At 38.6% G+C, this 20,580-nt stretch overlaps 2 long non-coding RNA genes across 8 annotated transcripts in view; one reads left to right on the forward strand and one right to left on the reverse strand.

Annotated features, from left to right (window-relative positions):
• Positions 1-1,293: 1,293 nt before the first annotated feature.
• Positions 1,294-6,304, forward strand: LOC109202845 (uncharacterized). Its single transcript, XR_002062811.2, has 3 exons — positions 1,294-1,638; positions 1,731-1,855; positions 6,185-6,304. It is a non-coding gene; the product is annotated as an uncharacterized LOC109202845 (long non-coding RNA).
• LOC100696331 (uncharacterized) overlaps positions 6,018-20,580 on the reverse strand; it is a 43,128-nt gene continuing 28,565 nt past the window's right edge. For 3 of the 7 annotated variants that reach the window (XR_003221223.1, XR_003221222.1, XR_269369.3), the window contains 2 exons: positions 11,471-11,553; positions 10,162-11,393 (listed from right to left, as the gene is read on the reverse strand). This is a non-coding gene — a long non-coding RNA (uncharacterized LOC100696331). Of the gene's footprint in view, positions 6,305-10,161; positions 11,394-11,470; positions 11,554-11,643; positions 12,429-12,591; positions 12,703-20,580 lie in introns of those variants that run through there. The other 4 variants (XR_002062812.2, XR_003221224.1, XR_003221221.1 and 1 more) reach the window with 4 other exon arrangements.

Here is a 20,580-nt window from a genome sequence, read left to right on the forward strand (position 1 = left end):
AGCCCAACACACAACATATTCAGCAGTGGGAAGGAAAAACTTCCTTTTTTACGGGAAGAAAGCTCTCAGGGAGGGACAGCTGTCTGCCGTGACCAGTTTGGGGTGAGGGGGGGGGAGTAAGGACAGACAGGCTGTGGAAGAGAGCCAGACATAAAACCCTCTTTCCCCAGACAGCTGTTTATGATTTTACTGTACAGTTTTAGGCCTTTTTTCCCCATTTGCAGCGACAGTAATTTCCCTGAAATAAATACATTATGTGTCAATCAGTACTGTGCATCAGATCCCAACTGACAGACAGAAAATCATATGAACGTGATGTGCTTAGCTGCGTCTTTATTACAGTGAATGTGGGGAATGATGGCTCACATAAGTCATCCACAGCTGGTAGTATGTGTTGTGATAACACTTTAATGAGTAGTAGGAGACTCCATAGCTTTGCCAATCCCGAAAAGCTGCTCTACACCACCATGGACCAGTGTCTGTGTCCAAAAAGATATTGTGATTAGTTTTTGTCTTTTTACTTGAAGACATGAAGACACTGTCTCTCAGTGTTTTAGGTTCTAATTTAACATGCATCTATAAATATATGACACAAAATGCAATGGTGAAGAAGTCTTCTAAAAATTCTTGAATCAGTTTTAATTTGGTTCTGATTCTACCACTTTCAGTTTTAAGTGATTTGCGCACTAAGTACTGCGCTTTAGAAGGACAGGAAGATGTAATAGTGAGGTTTGTATTGTGCTTGTGGTCTCAGTTTCATAAAAACACCTGTTAACTGATTATTAGCTAAAGTTCAACTAAGTTCATGTCAATTTAAAATGAATGAATTTATTTACTAATGATGATGACAACATAATGTTTAATTCGCTTGTTAGCCGACTGCTGATTAAAGCTATTTTCGGCTGCTCCCTTAATCGCAGCGGGTCGCTACAAATCACTGACAAAATGAAAACAGAGTTATTATTGCTTCCCTTTGGGCGGCTGTGGGATCTCATATTCATGCTCCTGCTGTATTGTAGAGATCCCATTAAACAGCTTCTGCATCTGACTTTAGGTTAAGGATTTGTCTTCTGTTCATTAAATCCAAAGAACCACATTATATCCAGCACACAAGAGTTAAAATGAACTCCATCATTAAAATGTTGCTTATCTCTGTATATTATATTGTGTAATAATTTCAGTAGCAGACACTATATATCAGCCTTTGACAGTTTCCTTTGAAATACAGTGATTAATGTTTCTTTCTTCACCTGCCAGTCCTTTCAGTGTTAATCCTGGCTGGTGTACATGATGATGGCTGACAGGCTTTATTCTGCTGTATGAAAAAGTCTTTACTTAATTCACAGACTGGAGTAAGGGGACAGAAGTAATAAGAAAGATGAATAACTACAAGCAGAGAGATCATTTTATTTGTGAAAAGAGGAAGCAACAAGGTGGAGATGAGTTAAAAGAGGAAGAGCATTGGACAGAGGATGGAGAGCAGGACAGAGAGAGACGATAAAACAGAGATGTGGAGCAGAGGGGAGGAGTTAAAGAGGAAATAAAGGTGAACTGGAAACAGAGGACGGTGACAGAGCACAAAGAGGCAAAGAAAGAAAACAAGAAAACAAAAAAGGAAACAAGAGAAAAGAGCCAGCAGTAAGTAAACAGACTTTCAGAGTTTATTGAACCCACATCTGAGTTTTTGTGGACTAGTGTTGCGTCTGCTGCTGTGTAATTGCTGTTTTCAGGTGATGAATGCAGCTCGAATTCATGACAAACAGAAGCTGAAGTCATTCTGGGAGCAGAGGATTGTTCAGCACAGCGAGCAGACGAATGATGAGGAGAACCGTATGAGGAACAGCGCTTTGGCACGGTCAGCAAATACAAAAACATAACAAGTTCTGGAAAGTTCATGTTACAAGTGTGTAATTTCATAGTGCAAACCCTGATTAACATTCCAGATGATTTCAGGCTGGAAAATATTTGCTTTCTAAAGCCTGTCTGTGATGTGTTGGATAGCAGCAGAAGGATGACCTTTCGGAGTGCAGTATCCCTGATTTGCATGCATCCCAGGAAAACCAAGATGGATGAAGTCAGCTTGGTTTCTGCCCAATAGAAACAATGTGTGCTGTAAAAGCGCTTTTTTAACCAAGCATTCTTTGCTCCTCAAACATTCTTCCTCCAACCCAAACAGTCATTGTATTTCAGTGCCTAACACTGACAATACTGCTTATCTATTTGTTTCAATTTTATTAATACAGCAACCCACAACAATATGCTGCAGTGAGACAATGTATATAAAATATGGAAGTAACCTCTTTGGTACCATCTCCTGGCTTTTGGTCTCATCAGGTGGGGATCTCCAGTGTGCACTAAGGTAGTTTGGAGCCACATGTTAAGCAGTTGGATTGAGAATCAGCATCTCTGAAATCATTGAGTTTAATTATCTTGGGTTCTTGTTCATGAGTGAGGGGAGACTGGTACTCCTACTGAGCTGATGTGAAACTAAAGCTCTCAATTTACTGGTCGATCTACCTTCCTGACCTCACCCATGACCATGAGCTTCAGGCAGTGACTGAAAGAATGAGGTTATGGACACGAGCAGTGGAAATGAACTTCCTCAGAAGTGTGACCGAACACTTCAGTAAAGATAGGATGAGGGGCTTGGTCATTTCGGAGCGACTCAGAGTAAAGCACTTCTCGTCCACATCGAAAGGAGCCAGTTGTGGTGGTTTAGGCATCAAACACCTGATTGTCTCTGCTTATCATGGCGCCCCAATGAATGATGATGAATGGATGCTATTCTTGTTCATCTTCACTAAAAATAATAGTTTATTAAACTAATTATTAATATCAGAGTACAAAAACGAGCAGCAACTCATCAGCTACCGTCCACCTGCACAAATATCCAAAACAGACATAAACGGAAATAAACCAGGGACAGATCTTGGAAACCTAAAAGGAAAGAAAGGTGCTGGGGCTAACACTGCTAACTTCAGGGCCCATTTAACTTATATAGCCAGTTGTGTTGCACGGAAAAAGTGATGTTGCCACAGCTCTGTGCCATGTCTACTAGTGCTGAGGGTGCAAGTGCTTAATGCAGTATTCTTCTGAACAATAGGTGGTGATGGAAATTATATAACAGAAGAACTGTACGACCAAACTGCATGTTAGAGACTTGAAACTGTATTTGTGTAGCTCGTGACTAAAAGGCAGTCTAACCCAAACCCTACACCTCTGTGTTTCTAAACACCTTGGACTACCACCAGCTGACACACAGTTCATTATATCAGTTAAATTCCAACAGATGCAAACACTTCACCAGTTGAAATGTGACATATTGTGTCGCCAGTCAAAGCTTGTTAGCATAGCTTCCACATTCCAACTGAACATAAGCTTGACAGCATGATGGGTGCTTCCATATGCTGAGATGTTACGTAATCAAATCTATATAAGCTTGGTGAAGAGCTTTGAGTCAGTGTTTGATGATGAGCAGCAGGGTCCGTGAGAGGCACAGAGAAAAGAAAAGGTCATCAAAAATAAACTTGATAACTGCCCTTTGTTCCGTCTCACTGCGTCATGACTTGATTAGTTCAGAAAATGGCTCGGTTATGTTTCCAGCTCTTCTGTCTGTCATCACCCTGAGAATGTTGATTAGAGCCAGTTCGGCTATACGTTTGAATCCTGCAGATCAGCATGAATATTTGAGGACAGACAATCAGAGCGCAGCAGATTAACCAACGCAAGATGGCGCGTGCTGACAGACGAGCACAGACACAACAATATTAATCCCACAGCTAACATAGCCTAGTTCTCTTTCGCTCAAGCGCACACACACAGACTCACACACACTTCCTCTCTTTCTGTAACACAATTATCTGTGACAGCAATGACCGAAGATCAAGTTTCACTGGATGTCTGCACGATTACTTTAAGCCTAGGAGTTATGGTGTCAGGGCAAATACTGGACTCTGATGCTCATCTCTGCTTCCAAACATAGAACACATCCTAAAAAAGCCACAAATGACTTTTTCTTCTTTCACACATTTTAAATCTGTGCTTTACACCAACAAATGGACCGCAGTGCTGCTGCTGGGGAGCAGCTCTTTCTGTGATTTGTGAGTTTAAAAAAATGTGCAATAAATTTTTGATTAAAATGTGTATAATCTCTCAGGTTATGAAACATTTATATAGTGTAAAGTAGTTCCTAACTGCACAGTGATATATAGCTTTATGTAAACTAAAGATCTAAAGAACAGCCCTGCTGCAGAGGTACAGGATGGATAATCTTTCCTGTGTAGAATTTCAATACCTTCTTTATTTCAGGCAAAAGTAAAGTTTCATCAGCACGTAGTCAGTCAGTGAATCACCTTGTTTAGGCTAAAATATCATCACTGGTTACATGGATTGCTGTGAAACCTACAGATAGGGATGCTTCTGCTCTAATGATCTTCTGATCATTAATCTAGAACCACAACAAAGTTAAAAATCTGTGAAATGTATTGATAACTATTGGATAGACACATTACCAGCTTGGTTATTCCCATAATGTGTACCATAGCAGCTTCATGTTTGATTGCCTTTGTGCGTATAGCAGCCTCCTGACCTGGAAAAACTGAAAGCAGTTCTTTCAATTGCCACTTAAATGTGGTTCTGGGAACAATTCCGTATCAATGGTTGGATGTAGCTACTAGAGCTATGATATTTTGGCTGAGTGATCTATTGGCTAATATTAGCTATTTGGCAGTATATCTGCATTGGCATTTATAGCAGCCAATAAATGAAAATTTAAAAAGTATAGTGTTGTATTGTATTGTATAAGGTAAAGATCCTACAATGATACAGAGAAAACTACAACAATCAAAAAGTTCCCTATGTGCAAGTGCTTTGGCAACAGTGACAAGGAAAAACTACCTTTTAACAGGAAGTAACGTCCAGCAGAACCAGGCTCAGGGAGGTACAGCCATCTGCCGTGACCGGTTGGAGGTGAGGTGAGAAAGACAGAACAAAGACACGCAGTGGAAGAGAGCCAGAGATTAATAATAACTAATAATTAAATAGAGTGTCTGTTGATGTGACATAGTTCATTGACCAGAGGGCGCTCTGCAACCAGATGATCTGAGTGCAGCTGAGCATAGTGTAAACAAGTAATCCACGATTTTTTGTGACAATAAAACATTATTATTAAATTGCATTGTCATTATATGTTGTTAAGGACCTGTTCATACTTTGTGTGTCAGAAAGAAAAGAATTATTGAGCTACATATTGAATATTATATATCACCAAATATCAATATTGGTCTTAAAAATCCTATATTATTGTGTTCTATGTTACCCATTGTTTGGAGGCCTGTTGGTGCAGCTTTATTAATTTGACCATGACAATTTTAGTTTTGGAGCACATTTGGACAAATGAGTGAAGCACATCCATAAAGTGAAGGATTGTAGGAATGTTTGTATGTCTCTTCCTGTTAACCCTGTGGTGGAGTGGTTACCTGTCAAAGGTAAACTGTGCGTCTTGCCCTGTGGTAGGCAAATAAAAAATCAGCAAGGCGACTGACTCACTTTGGAGATAGCCTCAAGTGGTCATGTGAGGAACTGCAGCTGTTTTAAATACACTCCCATCTTCAAATGTCCAACTTTACAATAGAAAGTGACGTATCTGTACAATCTGATACAACAAATGGATGTTTTATCAACCCCCCCCCCCACACACACACACACACACAAAACCCAAACCTGTCACAGCAGTTCTGCACAGTGGTCACGACCATCTTTTAAAAATACATACTATTTTTACTCAAAAATAAGTCTAAGCTCAAAAGCCATACTCTCACTGCTGCACATTGTGTAGCTCACACACCTGCCACTGCTGACTCCCCTGGGGTACTTGTTGCTGCCTTCTCCCTGCTGAGTTGAGCTCAATGCTTCATTGTATGGAGTGACACGGTAAGAGCCTCAATGTCACGCATTAATGCGGAGCATACAAGATTAGTTTTAACAACATAATTGCATCGTTCACCTGAACTGTGACATTGCTAAATCTTGTGTCATAGTATTAAAAACCACCGTGAAGGGTTTCTGATGAAACCCACACTCATGTCTCATTTTTAAATAGGTATTTTCATCGTAATCACCGGCTAATTCTTTACCTCCTCCTTGTTTTTCTCTCTCCTGTCATTGCTGTGAATGCTGCCTTCAGACTGAGGGAGCAGTGGGTCATCAGGTTGGAGCAGAGGAATCAACACCTGCAGAGTTTCTTCGAGGAGAGAATGAGACGAGTGCAGAAATCCCAGCAAATCCTCGGAAAGACTGATTCACCCTGAAACCAGAAGATAAGCCAGAAGGTGGTTAAAGAAAGAACTCCTCCACCATCAGGCTGCAGACCAACAGCTGCTGTCCAGATATTGTTTATGGTGCTAAAGGTTAGACCTTTACACATGTATTGTCATTTATTTTTATGAAACAGAGGAACTACAACAAACAAAAAACAAAACGATATTCAGTATAAATTAAATCCACTAAAACTCCATGAACACTGCTATACTTTATTGCTGCCTGGTGCCACTGCTTAGTCAGTGTCATGTAAATATGTTGATGCTACAATGTGTTCTTAAGTAAGTAAATGTGATGTCTATATTTGCAGTAATAAAATCAAAAGATTAAAAATGCTTCATGTGTTGGCTGTTATTGATGCCCTGCATTGTTGAGAATGAACAGTACTGGGAATTAAAGCATGGCAGTGGGTATTAAGAATAACACAGTGCAGCTTCATCACAGAGTAAACTGGCATTTAACCACAGAGCTGAAGCAATGCACAGGGACATGGACATTAACCCGGGAGAGAGGCAGGTTTTTAGTGCTAGCAGTGCTAATGCTGGCCACAAGTGTCAGCTATGGAAGAATGCTAATCCTAAATGCGCAGGTAATATTACAGGTAATCCAGTATTTGACCTCCATTAGACTGTGACCAGTGTTTACTGTGTTCTGTCTTTTAGGTTAATGATTAGTTACTTATTTTGTTTTATTTAGGTAGCTAGAGAAATATACACGTTTGCTTTAAACTCTGTTTTTCTAGTCTGGATAATTTCTAGTGCCAAAGTGAAAAATGTCTTTTCACTTTGGCACTAGTCTTTTTTCTTTTTTAATTTTTGAGCAATAGCAACTATCCTGTCTCAGAGTGATGCTGGAAAACAGATTCATGCATTTGTTACTTCAGGGCTGGCCTATTATAATTAATTATTATCAGGCTGTTCTCATAGCTCCCTTTGAAGCCTTCAATTAATCCAACGCACTGCAGTGAGAGTACTGACAGGGAGTAGAAATGGAGACCCTATCCCTCCCATATTAGACTTTGCTCAATTAGCTCATTGTTAATCCAGAATTGTACTAGTATAAGTACACAGCCTTGAATAATAAGACCTGTAATATTTCAAAGACCTCAAAGTATGATGTTATCCCATTAGAGCACTTCACTCTCAGACTGCAGGCTTACTTTTGGTTCCTAGAGTTTCTGAAAGTAGAATGGGAGGCAGAGCCTTCAGCTATCACCCGTCAAGACACAGATGCTCTGTAGATTAAGATTAGGCTCTAAACTTCCCTTTTGAATCCACTTACAGTATCAGAATGTGCTGAATCATCCATTAACTATGCTGCTGATTCCCATGATGCACTGAGCACTTAACCTCCACTCCCTTCTTTTCACTCCCATATGTTTATATGCAATTAACATTAACATGCATTAACATTTTCCCCCTCTCTCCCTTACTCTACCCCCCCTCCCCGAGTGTTGCAGTAGATGGTTGCCCCTCCCAAAACCTGGTGCTGTTGGAGGCTCTGTATGGCATCAGTAAACAGGGTTATCATTAGCACAGACATCTCAGGCATACGGCTCTGTTTGTGAGCTCAGAAGCCCCACCCACACAGTCTTTAATCCCTCTGTTTGGGATCATAGAGTGCAGTCTTGAAGCTCCGCTTAAATTAATTGTGCTTTTCCATATTTTCTATCATTAAAAACCTCTCAGACTCCAAACTGCTTTAAACACCTAGTTTCAGACATTTTATCAACTCCTTGCTCTCTCTGATGTCAGTAAGAAGGGATATCCCCTATATGGTCACCTGAGGCACATGGCTCTTGCTGTGAGTATAGAAAAAGCCAGGTGAACCAAAGCCCTGTCTGAGATAAAAACATTAAAACTTATTTTTCCCCAGTGTGCACTTTGTTTTATATTTGCATATTTATTGTGACTCTAAGCACTACACAAGGTCTTGTGTACTCAGATCCAGTATATGTCTAAAAAATATTTTAATCTTTTTATCTTGAAGTTTATTTTGAACAGTGAATTGAGCAAAATTAAAGTCCTAGAATAAATATATGAAGCTAGGATAGAATAACCATAACAGGTCATTTAATGCATTTGAGTAGCTCAAACTATGGTGCGACTTTTGAAGCCTTTACATTTTAATACACTAATCATGCGTGTGAAAATGTGTACCATGTACTATGCACAGTGTAATTGAATGCATACTGTACCTCATCAGTAGCTACTGTATATCTGTATGAAAATAAATATAAAAATGTAAGCTGAGTAGTTAACTTGATATTTTTAATGTTTTCTAAACATACTCGGCATTAGTGCATGGTGTGCTGATTCTACATTTCTTCTTGTGACCACCAGATGGCAGCAACACACAGAGAAACACATGCAGCAACTCTGAAATACTTTTCTTACGTGTGTTGCATAGTCAAAACATGTGACATCACTGTCTAAACTCAGTTTGTCATGTTTTGTTCCTGTTTTATATCCCTTATAGCCAATTAAGCCAGCGGTGCACTTGCACAACAGTAGTTTGGAGAAATTTGTTGCTTCTAACACATAGAGAAAGTGCTTCAGTGCTTACAAGCATCCGCCATTATAAGAAAGAAATATTTTTTTCCACTTTGATGAGCAAGAATTGCAAAGACTTTCGACCTTAACTCCGTCTAACACCTTTGAGATGAACTGGAATGCCTACTGCAAACTCTGCTGACCTTATCAAGCAGTGTCAGAGCTGAACTAACGCTGTGTCTGAAAGAGAGAAAATCCCAGCAGCATATTTAGAATCTCCAGGAAAGACAGAAGGCGGAGGATATATAGCAGCACATTAATGCCTCATATGGCTGAAAGGTTCATCTGTATTCATACATCTGGTGATGCTCAGTATGTTGTGTATGTCAGTAAATTAGATTTTTCTATGCCAGTATCTCCTTACCTTTTCCTTACTTCAAATTTCCTCTTGCTATTGATATTGGGTTAGAGATAGACTGCATTTTAGTCACATGGTTTGGTCTCATAGTTCTTATAAGATTTCTATCTGGGCTTGCCAAACGGGTGAAAATATCAGAGAAAGGGGTTGATGTGAACTTTGTGTGATGCTCTGAATGTTAAAAGGAAAAAGTATTTCAGATTCTGGCCTATTCTTCTGTCAGCGATCAATCTGAAGCAGATTAATGGCACTGACCACGTTGACTCCTTTGTTTGAAAAGACAGATTTCTTTGAGTTTTATCCTTCCATTGATCAACATTAAGATCCTGGGATGGAATGAGTCGACTTATTCAACGAAATCAATCCACAGCTGTCGTTTGCCCCTTAGAAATATGGCCGTGCCTCAAGTTTTTACAGAAAATGTATATCAAACAGCATTCTGACAAGAAACATGGTATCAGAGCTAAGTGAAAGAGTCAGAAGTCAGATTGTTATTCTGTGCAAAGAAGGGCATCAAATCATTGTTCGACTAGACAAGAGATGGTGCCAGAGGCAACTGAGTTTAGATTTTCAGTGGGAGTGACACGGATGGACAGGATTAAGAATGAGTATATAAGACAGAGAAGAGAGGTGACACTTAGTTTGGACATGTGAGCAGGAGGGATACTGGGTATACTGAGAGAATGATGCTGAAGATGGAGTTGCCAGGCATAAGAAAAAGAGAAAGGTCAAAAATAAAGTTTATGGAATTTCAAAAAGAAGTACAAAGATGAGAGGAAGATGAAGAAGATGATGATGATGACGGGGGAATAAGCTCAAGAAGTCATGGGAAGAAAGACGATGGAAGAAAAGAAGAAAGACAATTTAGAGGAGGAGGAGGGAGAAAATGAAGGAGGAAGAAGATAACGAGAAGAAAGTAGTAAAACAAGGAAGGCAAGACACAGTGTTTATTTCATTAAGAAATCATTTTAGTCAATGACCTTTCTGATAAAAACATGACAATAAGTAAATAAAAAGTGATGCACGAGGACAAAAACTGTGATGATTTACATTTTCATTAACAAACATGAGATAAAAATGTTCTTGAGAGATGAGATCCAATCAGAAATAATGACATTTTGTAGAAAGGTAGGACAAGCTTCAAGGAAAATAAAACACTTTGTGAACCGTGTGGTAAAAACACAACAAACTTTTACACTTTATATTTTAGTCAACTGAATCGATTTCAGATTTATGATAATCTTACATTTAGTCAAGTAAAACCAGTCTAAAAGACTTTAGATTATGACACGTTTACAATTGAGAACACGATTAAATGACAACCAAACTTCATACACAGAGATTCGAATAAAGCAACTTTGCCATAGATATAGAATTTACTAAAAAAACAAAAGAAAGAAAAATGAAAACTAAGACTCCAATCAGCATAAGTCCTGGAAAATAAAGATTGTCTACCGAGGTCAAGTGTTTTGTCATTTCAAGAAATGCAGATGTGGTCAAATTGTTCTTGTGAGTTGCAACATCCCTACATGGGGTTAAAAATTGAGATTATTGATTAATCCATGTTAGAGATGAGTAGCCGAAGTAGCAGAAGTCTGAGAATGATAACATCTTACAAAACAGAAAAATGTGTAACAGTGCCATTAAAGCAGTCCACTGGTCTTTTGTTATAGACAACATAACTCTGCAGGCACAAAATATACCTTAAATTAAAATATATATTTTTCAGAGTGTAATCCTCTGAGGGGACATGTCAGCTGGCAACCAAGAAAATACAGCTTCGACAAAAGTGAGAATCACATTTTAATGAAAGCCGCGATCTTTCTCTAACCTAATTGAGAAGTTTTATTGCCTAAACCTCACCAAAAACTTTCTGTCCAGGAATACATTTCAGTAGATTCAATTTTGCGAGTATTTCTCGAACATGACTGTGATGATCAAACCCACAGTGAAATATTATTCAAATCAGGGGGTGTCCAAATCGACTTTTCCACTGACAAAGGAAGAGCAGCCCTCCATTCTTCATAGAAATGCTTTACTCTGCAGTTTGCATCTTTGTGGGGAAGGAATCATGCTGCAGCAGGATAATGAGCTCAAACACACCTCAAATCTTTCAAGAAGGGCTTGAAGATTAAACCCTGCCATGGACTTTCCACCACAGTGACCTGAAATCAACTCCACACATGAGGGAATTTGAAAATTGAGAAAAACAAACATTTTGGGTATCTGATTTTGCACAAACCTGTTGAATCCTTGGCTTCTGATGTGTCCTTGACACAAGTGTGGTGTCACTGAAAGGAAATGATGATGTGCATGCTGGGTGACCTGCGGGTTCGGAAAAACTTTGTGAATAGATGAGACTGGACGTGACCTGCTAAATTTAAAGAATAACCTTGCTGCTGACAAAGAGAAAACCTGAGTCATTGCTGCTGCTGCTGCTGATAAAAACCCAGAGCGGAAACAAAAATATTCTGCGATTAGAAATAATGATGATGACAGTGGTGATGATGCTTTTGTCCCAGTGGTGGTGAGACTTGGGGCCTGTTACAGTTTGATATTCTCTGACCGTAGACCGTGAGCTGACTAACCTTCACTGTAAAGGGTGAGAACAGCTGTTCTTCTGAATTAGGCAAATTGAAGCTCCAATATTACGGTTCACTGGGCAGAAGGTAAATAGAGGGCAGGACCTTATCTGGCATATATATATAGCAGTATATAGAACTATATAGCACCACTCAAAACACTTCTTGTGCAAACCATAAAGTAGTGTGAATGTAGCTTTTAGTGTAAACTCTATCTACAAACCCAATCCCACTAACATTGTGACACATTGTGACCCCGGGGCGTCTACAAAGCTTCACCTCAGCTAACTGGAGGCACTAAAAAGGACCTGTTGGTCATGTTTGTGGTGTTGGTGCCTCATTCTGTTCAGCAGGTTTGGATTTCCTTGCACAGTGACAAATCGTTTAGCTCCAGGCGCTGAAGACTATGCTTATACTCCTGCAACCCATATGGAAAAAGAAAATCCTAATTGCATTTTATTTACACACAAGAAGAACTGGATAAGTTGAAATGAACTGGGCACAAGTGTTAGTGGAAGAAATACGCTTGTCACTACTCAGTAAACTAATTTCTGGCATTTCTATACTTCAGCTAATATTCTCTGGACTTGATTACTCACACAAATTCTGTCCAGTAGACTTTTTCCTCTGCCAAATAGAAGAATCATCTTAATTAATTCAAAAGAATTCATAATATTTACAAATAAGAGGAATTGTTTTCCTTGTTTGCTTCTACTGCTTCTATTACTGTCTTATTTTTCAGCTATGCAAATATGCAGTAGTGCATAAAGATCCTACAAACCATCTAACAATTGATGATTCTGCCACATTGGTGGTATCTGCTGGACTGGAGCATGGAACCAAACATGGTAATTGATGCATTTGTCTTGCGAGGGTACAATTCTTCAGCTCACTGCAAACAAGAGGAGCTCACTGTAACAAAAACCAGAGCTTAAAACAAGAAAAGCATCAGACGATATTTAAGATTTAATGTTTTTTAAGAGTGGAATAGAGCTTTTGCTTCTCGGATGATGGAGTACATTCATTGACAGCATAAGGGATACAAACAGAGACACGCTTTTAATTTGTTCCTTAGTCCAGTGCTTATAAATCCCTTTCATTAAAGAGCTTAAAACTTTTCTGCAGCCCCTGTACAGACTTTATGTTCCTCTGTCACACCACATCCTTATCTTTGTCAGTGAGCCACAATAAAACATAGCTGGAGGCCATAAAAAACAGCCTGTATTATGTTTTTTAAACTATAATTCTAATATTCTAACAATGTCTTGCAAAAGAAGTGATATGCACCTTTAAATTAACAATGGAGTTCTCGAAAATAATCCTTAATTAATTAGAGGATAAAGGTCGACAGCGTGTAATTGGTACACTTTGAAGGAACATGTTCTAATTAAGTAAAAAGGGTCCTTTATTCAGTTCACAGCAGGTCAGTGGAACATGGAAAATGTAAAAAAGGTTATTTAATAAAAGTATAGAAGGTTACAAATAGTTTTCTATAGTTGTTGGCTTTTACACCTTTATACCTACTGAATGGATATTATTTAAGTTTATCCAGTTAATGCCATTTCTTTTCACATTTCTTTCACATTTAAAAATAAAGTTGGCTGGCTATGAGCAGGACTGCATTAAGATTATTTTGAACAATGTACTTTTTCATGGGCCAAATTCCACAGCTTTTTGATCACGCTTTATAAACATGACTAGAGGGGTCTTTAAGCATAGTCACTATTAAATCATTAGACTTAGATCATTATTCATTGATTGGCATCATCTTCACACTGCATTTCAGAGGCTAGTTCACCAATGTGTGCCATAAATGTTACAGTCCTGAGACATGTTACAAGGACCTGCACATTAATGTCACAGCGTCTTCAAAACGGCTTCCATTTGGAAAAAGAGAGTCACGGTACAAAGATGTTTCTGTTGGCTGAGTGTGAGGAAAGACTGCTGTACAAAGAAATTACCGATTTATCATGAAAGCAGAAACATCAAGAAGAATTGTCCTTCACTGGCAAAGAACAGGCTGTATGTTCCAATGTACTTTACCTTGTCTATGAGTCCGCGTGTGAGGTTTCTCTTTCCCTTCATTCACATTTTTCAATAGAAAAATCCTTAATGGCTGCTCAGTGAAAGGTTGCTGACTTACAATTTAATAAAAGTTTTTAAAAAGGCCAGTAGTGACTAAAAAAAACAAAAAACGAGGCAAAATCAGAAGCAGGAAAGGGCCACAAAGCTGAAACCGCCTGCTTTACATTAGTTGGAGTTTAAAAACATTTTATTTACTTTACTCATTTCTGCTTGCTTTTACTTGTTGCCATAACAACACATTATAACATTTTATGAATTTCATACATAACAAATTACCTAATGGGCAGACAGGTAGGTCACAGTCCAATTTAACCAACAGGAGCCTAATATAGCACAGGTAATAATTTCACTGAGCTTCTTTAGGTTTAAAGATTTATTTAGGGTTAAAGAAAAGATAGAGTGGGCTATAAATGTTTATTCTGATGCTGCTATGATCAAAAGAAGCATTAACTTTGGTTCAAAATGGGAAATAAACAGCAGCTTTCTATGATAAAGTGACAGTTTGATGCTTTGTTAGCCCATCAATCCGCCCCAGATTACACAATTACCAGTTTGGACTGGGCTAACAGAGAGAAACAGACTGATTACCAACCATAGCCAGGTTCATCAATTAATTCCGATCCCTCCCAAAAACAGACAAACCAAAATACAAAACACAAACTGAACACAGAAAGACGAGCAGGTTCAAATCCAGAACACTGTCGCTTTGATTCAACTGTGCTAATTATAAAAGTCGTTTACTTAAGTTAATACCCTAAAGGATCTGTAAATTAAATGATTTGCTTCTTTAGAAGCTTCTTTAAAATATAAGCTGCATCACAAATCCACACTTCTCTCTGACATGTTCCCTTTGGTCAACTGATTTTTAAGTGTGTTGTTGAAATACATTATTCATCTACACTGCACTGCCAAAAGGAAATATTTTCTGAAGTACTTCACTTTTATTGTATTGCATCATTTCCCTGTTAGCACAAAACGTTAGGAGTATGGTGCAATAATATTTAATGTCCAATAATAACAGTGTGCAATACACATACACTTATTCTTCATTTTTTATTACTAAGTTAAGTTACTGTGTTGTGTTGTTTGTGTTGCATTGTGATCTGTTGTATCATGTCATGTTGTGTTGTATGTAATGCCGACGTAGGACAGTTTTCCAATTTCGATGTATTATTGTACTATGTATGACTGTGCAATGACAATAAAGAGTTATCTTATCTTATCTTAAGTATCCATAGTAAATAAACCTCAGGTCTCCAGTAGATTTTCCACCAGACTGCTCGGTGTGGTACTAATACAATACCAGAATCTAGGTTAGCACATTTTTCCTTGTGTTGTTTGACCTCATAGTAGCTTGTGTGTTCTAATCTATTACCCACTACTGCCAGCCTCACTTAGCTACCTGCCAGTGAACCATCAGCTTCCAAGCTTCCCAGACCAGCTCCCTATTCCACAGCCACCTGCTCATCTCACTTTGCCAACCTCCAATCTCTGCTAGCTACCATTCACTATGAGAGACCATCTTGTTGCCACCTCTGCAGTCTTGGCTGTATTACAAAAAATCCTGCTGAACTGCTTAATCTGACTCTTTCAGAGTCTTGTACAGTTTTTAACAAAAGCAGTCCACAGTCTATGAGCAGCTGACAAATATTGAAAACCTCAAATATTTTAAAGCTGAATCCTTTTTTTTTATACCAATACTGTCTTCCATTGTGTACCTTCTGCACAGATTGTAATTGTTTACAGCCAAATTCCAGTCTAACAAATAGGGAAAAAATGCACTTTTAACTGGAGACACAGAGGGAACTGTGAGTGCTAAGTTTTAGAATCTTTACTTTTTCATTTTTATGTAACAATCACCATTCACTTGACAGCTGTTATTCACACTGTATGCTTTACTGCACATCTTTTTTAATGGTTCTTTTCACAGACGGCTGCAAAGGTTGATTAACAACTGAACAAAGTTCAGGATTATAATTAAACATCACTTAACAAGCTCAAAATCTTTTTGAACTTCTTGAGCCCAGAAAACAATCTACTACCATCCGAGTTAAAGTTATTTTTAGATGCAAGTTGCAGTCTGAGTTGATCATCAGGAGGCAGCATCAACAACAGCAGCATTGTGATTTATGGTCAGCAGGGGGCATTGACGATATCCAAACTAACGGAGAGGGACTGCTGGTTTTTCACATTATCTGATGTGATCTGGATCAGTGCTGAGTTTAACAGCCGGACTCCCCTCCATGATGACTGTTTGTTCTGTGATTTTCAGGACTGAAGCTCTCAGCAGCTCATTATGAGGCCTGTTCACACACTGAAGCTCTCACACAGTAAAGCTCATTTGGTTAAAGTGCTCAGCAGTGACCCTAAATCCCCTAATTTCCTCTCCAGCAAACTGTTGGTACTTAGAGACTCAATGCAGTTCACAACTGAGCTAAACAATCCCAGACAGACTTTCTGGGGTCTTTGTTCTGTTAAACCACTGATACAATGCAAGTAACTTGGCAGAAACAAAGGAAAAAAAGACCTGTCAATGCAGGAAAACTAAAACAATTTAGCATACGTTAATATCAATAAGTTACACACAAAGCCCAAAACTTTCAGCCCACTGGTTCCTGCTGAACACACTAATCTTCAAAAATATCTCATACATTCACCATAACAATAAAGACAATAACAGCGCAACACTTGGCTGGGAAACTGCCATTCTTGTGGATTTTACGTTGACAGGTACCAACCTAAACACGACTGCAGAGCAAACATGGTAGCAAGCTCCTCAAGCACTACAATACGTACTGTCATACCTCTGAAACTTGCTCAGGAACAGCTCGAGCAACCTGACAAAGACCACAAGGTGTTCAACCCAGAAACCCAAAGTGCCTACTGTAACCCACAGGACTCCCAGATCCTCCCTGATAGGTCATAGCTGTTTTTGTAGCAAAGGTATTTGGATAAGTGGTTAATTTGTGACTTATTGGTGAAGTTTCATTCTTTCTTAAATGCTCAGGAATTCTTTAAATCAAGTGGACACTGTGGTTCCTCAGGATGCTCACAGTAAAAGGAAGCTATTACTTAGTTTAGTTTAGTTTAGTTTAGCCAGACACTCATGTAAAAAACCTTCTTACTGTACACATCGGGATTCAGGTCTTTGTAGAAAAATCTTAAGCCTCAATGACTGGAAGTAAAATGTTTTCTGCATGACTTTTTGAGTTTCTCACATCCGTGTGGATGAATTTTGTGGATGAATTTTTACCCACGCTTTTTTATATTGCTGATTCAGTACATTTAAGCCCTTTTTCCATTATTACCTACTCAGATCAATTCGGCACAGTTTTCCATTAGGTCATCGTACCTGCTTGGTACGATGGCCACTAAAGTGTTACTAAAATGTGACATCATCACGCTGCATGCCACCGATTGGCTGGTCAGTAGCATCACTGGATGAGTGATGAGTGTGTCTCGTTCACAAAAATTAAAACCGCCATTTTTGAAACCCGGCAACCGGGGGAAATAGCTATAAAAACAACACTGTGTTCCCCCAAGTCTGACAACAAGCCACAGACCGAGCAGCAGGTATATTCTTGCCTCGACGTCCACCTTTGTTGTAGCGGTCGTGTCACATATTAATTATGTCGTGGGACTACATCCCACTGCTATAACAAGGTTATAGCTTTAGGTTTGTGGGCTTTTGTTTATGCACAATGCTCTTAAGGTCCCATCAGCACATTTTAGTCAGGCTGGGGATTGGACTGACTGAGCCATTGCAGCACGTTGATTCTTTTATTTTTCTGCCAATCTGCTGTAGATTTGCTGGAGTGGATCACTGTCCCAGTACATGATCCAATATGTTGGACAGATCGAGTCATGCTGTCTTTGGTATACAGAGGAGTTCATGGTTGATTCAATGACTGGACGGTGCCCAGGTCCTGTGGCTGCAAACAAAAAAATAACTGGCACCCTTTCAGACTTTTAGTAGACCACCTATGGTATCAATTTCAAAATCCTCACACTGTTCTCAAGTTATTTACAAGATTTACAAGATTCTCAGAAAACTTGACCTCTGCCCTTAAAGTCAAGGTCACTGAGGTTTAAATTCATCTAAGATGTTTGGTAGACGGGGGGAAAGCGCAAATCAACAGGCCTCCACGACAGTTGGTCTGATTTTGGCCAAACATGGCACAGTGCATCATGGACCATCTCCATGTTAGTTTCATCTATCCAAAGGGCATTGTTCCAGAAGTTTGCACTGTCATGAACTTTTAACATTTAACATGTGGCATGTAGAGTCTTAGATGCAGCTCTTGGGTTGGTTTGTTGTTTTGAGCATTGGATGGCCTGACTTTGGGAGGGGCAGTGTGGCATTGTGTTAACACACACCCAATCCTGCTCCAGACAAGCTCACTGCCAAAGGTTTTGATTTTATAGAGGTACTCACACTTGCTGATGATCAGTTAATCCAGTGCATTTGATTAACACCACTTGGCTGCTACCTACTCTCTTTATTCCTAGGAGTTTGTTTTCTTTCTTTTTCACACAACTGTATTTATAATGCGCCACATTATAGCTGCTGCTCAGTTTTTTGTTGTTGTTTTGTAATTACTCGTAACAAGATTTCAATATCCAAATACCAACCTCTGTATATTTTATATATTTATTTTATTTTTACTCTGTTTAATTTGTAAAATATGTATACACACACACACACACACACACACACACATATATACACATACGTAGACATACATATTTAGTATACACATTCAGTAATATGCATACACTCTTATATTGTACATATATTTATTCATATAATTCTCAGATTTAGCCATTCTTATATTTGCTTGTTCTTATGTTATTGTACTTTGCACACCTCTGTTGCTTGTGAAGCTCGCACACAGGAATTTCACTCACATGTACTGTACCAGTGTACCTGCACATGTGATGTGACAATAAAAGTGATTTGATTTGATTTGAAGAATTTATACATTTGTGTGGGATCATTTCCAGTAGTGCACTAATACGTATTTGGCATGAGTTTTTCTTGTAAACCAAAGTGACAACCTCTGGGAGTTGGGGGGGGAAACTAAAAATTACAGCTCATTTCTGAAGGTAGCTCAAAAAGTGAGTCAGCCCCCATTGATTTCTATCTTAAAATGTCCAAATTTATAGCAGAAATAAACATGTTTACATCCTTCTACAAAAAACAAAACAAAAAACAAGAAAACAAGATGTCATCAAAGGTCACCTCACAAACCAAAGGGTGATGGCATGATGGCTAAGCTCATCTTAAACCCTGCCTTCCTCAGCTACACTATTTTTTCACAGCTGTGATGAGGAAAAGCTTTTCAGTTGCAAAAACTTTAATCAAATATTGTCTCACTATAAAATCTTGGACCATAACAACATATGTATATTATGTGGGGTTATTAATAGATGTTTTCAGAAGGCAATCCACTTGAATTTGGTGGTTTTTAACTGATCAGGACAGAAATGAAAAACGCTCACTGTAGCTGCTTTATCACACAGTGTTACCCCCTGTATTAAATGCACTGTCAGTCATATTCATAACACTTTTTTAATGCTGTATTGTTAATTTAGTCAGATTTAAATTTTGGCAAAAAATCTCTTCAATTTTTCATCCTCTAAGAGACCGCGTGTCTGTGAACCAGATCCAGAGCTGCTTCTTTTTCTTCTTCAAACATTTTCTGTGATTTTATAAAACAGATGCTCTCTGTTTCTTTGTGATTTTGTTTGCTGTGTTTGCCTCTCGAGTTTCTCAGCTGGTTGTGTTTGTTTTACTGCCTGCACACATGGTTGGTGGATAGATGCTGCGTCGTACTAAGAGCACACTGATGACATGGAAATACAATGTTCTAGCAGGAAACAAAGCAAGCACGACAGCTCACCAACAGGTGTGCAATGTGACAAAGTGAAGTGTGTATAAACACTCAGAGTCGGTTGGGCAAAGACTACTTTAGAGTTGAGAGGTGGGTAAACAGTGTTTATGAGCATTTAGTCTCCTCCACAGCCCCGTCTATCAGAATATGCATATAATACTTGTTTGCAGAGTTATTTAAATGTTGGCTTTAGGTATTTGATTGGATTAATACTTAAATATACAGAGCACAACCAGATGCAAAGCATGAAAAGCATAATGGCAACACAACAGCACCTTCAGTTGTCCAGTTCAGTGTACAGGGGATGCATTTAGAATGGAGAATGTCAGTCCAGTTTCATAAAAATGTGCAAATGATTAATTGGTCCACATTTTTAGAATATATTCCTTTCAGTTAAAATAAAGATTAAATTTTATTTTATTTAAGTTAAAAAGTCACAAAGCCCACCCATGGATGCAGGTGCATAATTTCTCATAGGCTTGTAAAAGAAAGAAAAAGTCACTGCCTCATTTAGGAATGCAGATTTTTATCCATTTAAACATTATCTTGCTGTCTGTAAAGTAAGTGTTGTCCATAAAGAAACGATCGCCAGCAAACCTACCAAAACATAAAGATTTAGGACTGCATTTTATCTACATGTTAAACAAACCTGGGTTAAGTATCTCAATTATAGTCCTTAAATGTGTTTGCCTTAAAATGTAAGACTTCCATTTAGGTTTGATATACAAGTGAAAATTCCATATACAGGTGTAGATGCGAACCTAACCCTAATCCTACCCTCACTGGCGCCC

Source organism: Oreochromis niloticus, linkage group LG7, assembly GCF_001858045.2.
Source record: "Oreochromis niloticus isolate F11D_XX linkage group LG7, O_niloticus_UMD_NMBU, whole genome shotgun sequence".
In the NCBI taxonomy this organism is placed as follows: Eukaryota; Metazoa; Chordata; class Actinopteri; order Cichliformes; family Cichlidae; genus Oreochromis; species Oreochromis niloticus.